Source organism: Salvelinus alpinus, chromosome 3 (genome assembly GCF_045679555.1).
Source record: "Salvelinus alpinus chromosome 3, SLU_Salpinus.1, whole genome shotgun sequence".
In the NCBI taxonomy this organism is placed as follows: Eukaryota; Metazoa; Chordata; class Actinopteri; order Salmoniformes; family Salmonidae; genus Salvelinus; species Salvelinus alpinus.
Genome location: NC_092088.1, coordinates 51,947,331 through 51,955,261, shown reverse-complemented (window position 1 = coordinate 51,955,261; position 7,931 = coordinate 51,947,331). Strand labels below are relative to the sequence as shown.

General features: G+C 40.1%; 1 pseudogene; it reads left to right on the top strand.

Moving 5' to 3' along the window:
• The first annotated feature begins 5,526 nt into the window (after nt 1-5,526).
• LOC139569821 (fibronectin type 3 and ankyrin repeat domains 1 protein-like) lies at nt 5,527-6,810 on the top strand (annotated as a pseudogene).
• The last annotated feature ends 1,121 nt before the right edge of the window (nt 6,811-7,931 follow it).

The window sequence follows — 7,931 nt, the reverse complement described above, 5'->3', positions numbered from 1 at the left end:
CAGACTGTCCAGTAGTTGGCGGATGCTTTAGTCCAGGTCTGGGAGGAGATCCCTCAGGAGACCATCCGCCACCTAATCAGGAGCATGCCCAGGCGTTGTAGGGAGGTCATACAGGCACGTGGAGGCCACACACACTACTGAGCCTCATTTTGACTTGTTTTAAGGACATTACATCAAAGTTGGATCAGCCTGTAGTTTTCCACTTTAATTTTGAGTGTGACTCCAAATCCAGACCTCCATGGGTTGATAAATTTGATTTCCATTGATCATTTTTGTGTGATTTTGTTGTCAGCACATTCAACTATGTAAAGAAAAAAGTATTTAATAAGAATATTTCATTCATTCAGATCTAGGATGTGTTATTTTAGTGTTCCCTTTATTTTTTTGAGCAGTGTATATATTTTTTTTAATGCAGTGGTGATATTAGCAGATTTTTTGTTGTTGTTGATTTTTGTCGACTTGATTCATGATGATGACTGCAAGCCAAGATTTTGAAAGTATGATGTTGACATGATCAGTCCAATCAAATCTACTGTACATATAACTGATTTGACATAATTTTAACTGTGGCCAATGACCTTGAGCCTTCTTGGATCGGCATTTCTAATGTAACTCTATGGCGCCACCCAAGGGGCTAGAATTTTTGAGGTCTCCCCTTAGACTTGGTGGTGACGTAGTGTCCTCATGACTGACAGAACACTGAGCCAATCACGGCGCAACGCTCCATATTTTCTGCTGGCTTATCCCACCACCACAGAAAGCACTGAGCTAGGCTGAAACACCTGCATTTTGGAGCTGCCTTACTCAAGAAAACAAAAAAGAGACCATGTTTGTATGCGGCTTTATTAACTCAATGACATATATTTTTTTTTACATTGTTTGCAAACTTCAAATTGTTTGCAAACTTGCGACACGTATTAATGGCAAAATAACATGCAAAACAGGCAAGCCCCACCTGCCCTGAATGACGGGTCGCCACGGGATGCATGGGTAAAATCACTGGGGAAGCCAGAAAAAAAAAGCCATATTACAACCTACAACCTTTATAACCCGTTATTTCATATGCCTTGTGACCGTGATACAGTGCATTTGGAAAGTATTCAGACTCTTTGACTTTTTCCACATTTGTTACATTACAGCCTTATTCTAAAATGGATTAAATGTCCCTCCCCTCATCAATCTACACACAACACCCCATAATGACAAAGCAAAAACTGTTTTTTCGAAAACATTTCAAATGTATATCATTTTTAAACTGAAATATTACATTTACATACAGTAAGTATTCAGACCCTTTACTCAGTACTTTGTTGAAGCACCTTTGGCAGTGATTACAGCCACAAGTCTTCTTGGGTATGACGCTACAAGCTTGGCACACCTGTATTTGGGGAGTTTCTCCCTCTCTTCTCTGCAGATCCTCTCAAGCTCTGTCAGGTTGGCGAGCATTGCTACACAGCTATTTTCAGGTCTCTCTAGAGATGTTAGATCAGGTTCAAGTCCGGGCTCTGGCTGGGCCACTCAAGGACATTCAGAGACTTGTCCAGAGACAAGCCACTCCTGCATTTTCTCGGCTATGTGCTTAGGGTCATTGTCCTGTTGGAAGGTGAACCTTCGCCCCAGTCTGAGGTCCTGAGCGCTTTGGAGTAGGATTTCATCAAGGATGTCTCTGTATTTTGCTCTGTTCATCTTTTCCTCGCCCTGACTAGTCTCCCAGTCCCTGCCACTGAAGAACATCCTCACAGCATGATGCTGCCACCACCATGCTTCACTGTAGGGATAGTGCCAGGTTTCTTCCAGACGTGACGCTTGGCATTGAATCCAAAGAGTTCCATCTTGGTTTCATCAGACCATCTAATCTTGTTTCTGAGAGTCATTTAGGTGCTTTTAGAAAACTCCAAGCAGGCTGTCATCTGCCTTTTACTGAGGAGTGGCTTCCGTCTGGCCACTCTACCATAAAGGCCTGATTGGTGGAGTGCTGCAGAGATGGTTGTCCTTCTGGAAGGTTCTCCCATCTCCACAGAGGAACTCTGGAGCTCTGTCAGAGTGACCATCGGGTCCCTGGTAACCTCCCTGACCAAGGCTATTTTCCCCCAATTGCTCAGTTTGGCTGGGCTGCCAGCTCTTGGAAGAGTCTCGCAGGTTCCAAACTTCTTCCATTTAAGAATGACAGAAGCCACTGTGTTCTTGGGGATCTTCAAGGCTGCAGACATTTTTTGCTACCCTTCCCCAGATCTGTGCCTCGACACAATCCTGTCTCGGAGCTCTACGGACAATTCCTTCGACTTCATGGCTTGGTTTTTGCTCTGACATGCACTGTCAATAGCAGTCAAGCACCCAAGCTAACTGGCTAACAGTTGTTGCAGTGACATTCTATTAAAATGGACACTTGCATAGTGGATAAAAAAAATAAGAAATGTAAAAAATAAATAAAAGTCTTTATGTCAAAATTAGAAACGTGTAATATCTGAAAATGTAGCTAGTAGCTACTATCTTACCCGTGGTCTGATATCGGAGTAGATAGCCAGAGCGAATTTACCGGCTATGTCTGTCAACAGTTGTCGAAGTGACATTCATTTGCAATCGATACTTGTATAGTGGAGTCTTTTAGCTAACTAAACAATGAACCATAATCCCAACTCATGACGTTACTACCCTGCATGAATCTGCAGGTCAAATAAAATCAAATTCTATTGGTCACATGCACATGGTTAGCAGATGTTATTGCGAGTTTAGCGAAATACTTGTGCTTCTAGTTCCGACAGTGCAGCAATATCTATCAAGTAATCTAACAATTCCACAACAACTACCTAATACACACAATCTAAGTAAAGGAATGGAGTAAGAATATATACATAAAAATATATGGATGAGCAATGACCGAGTGGCATAGGTAAGATGCCTATGCCGTCCGGTCATTGCTCATCTTTATAGGTAGCTATATAGGTACCATCCATATAGGTAGCCATGTAGGTAGCCATATACATAGCATCCATATAGGTAGCTAACCAACCAGGTTCAACGTTAGCTAGCTAACATTAGGCTATAACTAGCCAAGCAAATGGCTCTGAGATACGAATAATAAGATCATGCACGTAACGTTAGCTAGCGAGCTAACAGTACACTTTAACTTGAAATGAAACCACTTTCTCTCACTTTCTGTCAAAATTAGATACATGTAATATCTGAAAATGTAGCTAACTAGACTATCTTACCCGTATACATCATGGTTGGATGCTTCTCCCTGTCACGAATGCAATGGTTGCCCTTAATTTGAAGATGTAATCCAGAGAGGTGTTTTCTCCATCTCCTTAGCTATCCTACTCTAATTCCACTGATTACAAAACTCGATCCTCCAGGAGGTGAAGAGCAACACTTATGCAGTTCTACTAAGCAATATATATCAAAAAAGATGTGTTGGACAGGATTATCTACACATATTAACCAGCTTAAATAGACAGAAGTAAGCTATATGGCAGACCAATCCGAACTCATCTTTCGGCATGTCTAGCCCACTCATTATCTCAACCAATCATGGCTAATGGGAAGGTTGCTGACGTTTTCTGTGGCTAAACTAACTAGCCTCGTAATTTAACAATATTATTCAATATTATTTGACAGATGGCTTGCAAGTTTCTTATTAAGGCAGATGAAAGTTCACATGTTCCAGAAGGCATTTCTGCCCAAAAACACACTTTGATTAAAAACAAAGATTACGTTCAAATGGCTTTCGTGTGAAGTAGTGACCCGCGACATACTGCTAGTTTCTTGAAATAGGTCACATATAGACAGGTGTGTTCCTTTCCAAATCATGTCTAATCAATTGAAATTGGAAGCAAAAGAAACACCTGTTTAGGCGAGGTGCTGGCTAGCTGAGTAGAACACCTGAAAAAGAAAAGGAGAGCCTTTGGTGTTATTACGTGCTCCACTAAGGGAGTTATTTATGTAATAACTTGTCCTTGTGGTAAAAATGATGTGGCTAAAAAGAAGTGTGAAATAAAAGTACGAATCTCAGAGCATCGTAGCACCTTTAGGTGCAAAAACTCAACGTACCCAGTTGCAGACCACTTTTTGGAAGCAAACCACAAACCACTCTAGGAGAGGGGGTGACCTTGACAATTTAATTTAAAGACCCTTGCTCCCTTCGGTCTCAATGTGGACTTTGATATGAAGTCATTCTTGTGATTATTATGATTTTGGTATTCATTGTAAATGTTTATAGGCCTAGTATGTAGCCTAATTGTACCTATGGATTGTATGCTTTCCATTCATGTTTTTTATATGTTATATTTATATCTGTAAATCAACCAATGATATCAAGCCACCCCCGGCCATGATTACAGACACCTGTGTGTGTGTCCTTTGAAACTATATAAACTAGTGACCCGCAGTGTTTGTCATTATACCATTATGAAAACAACTTGTCTGTCAAAACGTTGGTTATTAGTTTATAAAATTATTGCATCTGAGCCCATAGAGTGAGCGGCTCTCATTTTCAATCAATTGAATTTACCACAGGTGGACTCCAATCAAGTTGTAGAAACATCTCAAGGATGATCACTGGAAACAGGATGCACCTGACCTCATTTTTGAGTCTCATAGCAAAGGGTCTGAATACTTATGTGAATAAATTATTTCTGTTTTTTCCTCCTCTCTTTCATGTTGACGAAACAGTCTATCACTGTCATACAGTACACACTTTAATTTTTTGTTGTCTGGCTGAAATGCTTGCTCGCTAGCCTAACTTTCATTCATGGGCAGCGTTAGCTATTTAACATTAGCCTTCTACATCTAGCTACATATTGAACTTCCATCCTCTCAGGCCAGGGTCACAATGTTGGAATTAATGGTTGGATCAGAATCGCTGTTATAATCATTGGCCAGTATGGAGAACTAAGTCAAACCAAAAGTCCAAATCCTTATCTTCCTCCATGTCTAATTTATAAAAGGGCCAATTTCAGCTAGCTAGCTAGCCAAGAGTGTGCAAAGCTGTCATCAAGGCAAAGGGTAGCTTCTTTGAAGAATCTCAATTATAAACTATATTTTAATTTGTTAAACCGTTTTTTGGTTACTACATGATTCCACATTTGTTATTTCATAGTGTTGATGTCTTCACTATTATTCTACAATGTAGAAAATAGTAAAAATAAAGAAAAACGCTTGAATGAGTAGGTGTGTCCATAATGTTGACTGGCACTGTGTATAATGTCATTCAGGTGAACCTATGAGTGCGATGAGTGTTGCAGTCTGGGTGAGAAATGAGCAGATGGACTATAGGTACTCTTATAGTTAATGCCATGCTTTATTTCTCTCCAGGACAGTCAATGTGAACGTCAATGACAAACATGGTTTCACTCCTCTCAAGGTGGCTGCACAGACAGTCTTTGCAAGGTTAAACCTTGCAGTAAAAGTCTTGCTCACCGGTGTCTCATAATAGTGGAACGTCACCATTATGCCTGAAAGCTTTACTCTGAACTTGAATTTCTCTTTTTTAGGCTCGTTCACAAATTGGTAGAACACGGTGCAGACATGAATAAGAAGAACGGTAGTGGGAAAGACAGGTGTGCAAACACATACAGTATTTTGTACCTTACCTTTGCATATAGAGTACAATTATATCACATTTGCAGTACAAACGTTGTGAATAAATGACAAATGGGTTTGTGATTGACCTCTACCATCTCCTGTGTCTATGTCAGTCAGATGCTGACAAGTTTAACATTTAACATTTAAGTCATTTAGCAGACGCTCTTATCCAGAGCGACTTACAAATTGGAAAGTTCATACATATTCATCCTGGTCCCCCCGTGGGGAATGAACCCACAACCCTGGCGTTGCAAGCGCCATGCTCTACCAACTGAGCCACACGGGACTCAACTGGCCAACTGGACATAGTGAAGTATCTGAAGATGTTTGGGGCCACGTGGCAGTCCCAGGACATGGGGGTGGGGCTGTACCCCCCTCCACTGGGCAGCTGACAGAGGACACCTTGCTGTCATAGCCTACATGATTCAGGATGGCTGTGAGGTGAGATTGGTGTCAGCATTTACGAGCTACACTCTATTCTCTACAGTAAATGTAAAGTGCACTACTATCCAAAAGGAAAATTAAAGGAAGTGAGTTATAGTTTTGAGACTAAAAGGCATGTTGATTGTTGTCTCAGTTGGATGTTAGAGACAATGTGTCCTACTGACTGGACTCCCTTGATGAGGGTGTCAGCGGTCACTGGAACCCAGCGGTGGCCTCTCTCCTCATCAGAGCCGGGGCTGAAGTCAACACCAGGACAAGGATGGGAAGACGCCACTTATTGTACACTCCAAACACTTCTTCACAAACTTCTGTTGTGCTAAAGAGGTTACTCATAGTGCAAACTCACCGAGACTCCTTAGAAAATAGGACATTGGACAGGAAAGTTCATAGGACAAGGCAAGCAGTCAATACAACAACGGTCTGCTAGGTGGCAGTGTTGAACCACCATGAGTTGCTGGTGCAGTTGTTGTTGGACAGGGCCGACCACGATGTGAAGAACGAGGTAATGACAAGTAACAGCATGGGTTCTGTTTCGATTAGAGCAATTTAAATCATTTTGGAATTGACTGATATTTTTGTCTTTGCAGTTTGGGCAGCTGAAATAGCAAAGGCCTTTGGGAGAGAGGTAATGCTTTCTCCATAAACATTACTGTTGCGTTGTACAGTATGTTACTGTTATAGTGAATATATGAGCAAGTGTTGTTTATCATTTTTTCCCTACAGAATTTCATCAGTTTATTAGAAGGACAGATGAGTATAGTCAGAGATGGTACAGTCCATTAGTAAAGGGCTTAGCTGGACAGCATCATTTTTTTCATAATTTCTAATAGCTTTATTATTGTTGCTTATTTTTTACACATTGTATGTATGTATACTAAACCTGCATTTTTATCTGGATATTTGTTTTGCGTAACTAAACATTTATACACATACTGTATGAGATTTTTATGAATAAATGAAATAATAAACCATCAAGAATTGCCTCAAGACACAAAGGATTGACTTAGTTTCGTTTTACTGTACAGATGTCTGATAAAACCTTATCCTACAAGAGGGAGACACATTTCACATTGCTGTGCCAATGAGTCATGTATTATTATTCGTAATAATGTGTTTGTGTTAAGTCTTCTGCCTACATTCGCCTGTACAGTCAGCAAAATAAATGCAAATAAATCAAATGAACAGCATAAGAGAAATCTCATTTATTTGGCTCTGCAATAATGTTCAAGTACTCCAACTGCTCCAGAATCCAATCTTTTACCATAATCCTCATTCCAAATGGAGTTCAATAAAAAAAAAAAAAAAATGTTTTATTGAACAGGAGATACCATCACTTTGTGGTTCTCACTGCTCTTGTAAAATAAAATAATGATTGCTGCCAGATACTATATTTACACTAACTGTACAATGGCTTTTAATTTGAAAATGTAACAGTGAAACAAAAAATACAGTACATTTGTAGAAAGCAACTTTTACAAGTGAATAGATCTGAAGATCTGACAAATGCTGACATCAGATAGCAGTTGATCTGTAAAAAGGAACATATACAGTGATTACTAAAAGTGTAAATGCAACTACGCAATGCAAGTCTGATGAGTAGCGAGTAGTGCATTCCACAATATCGAGCGACAAGACATACACTGCATTATGAGTACACACACATGCATCCATTTAATTAAAGCCCAACAGTATATTGGTGATCACAATACAATGCAGACCAGGTTTGATATTTTGTTTTACACCTACAATAATGCAACCACATGTGCCCCTGTTTACTGCTGTACTGAATACTTTTCGATGTAAAAAGTCCCTCCTGTTGAAACAACCTTACAAAAGTAGTTATGAGAGTGAGGTCATAACTTCATATGGTAAGCTTGCTGCTAACGTACACACACGCAGGCATG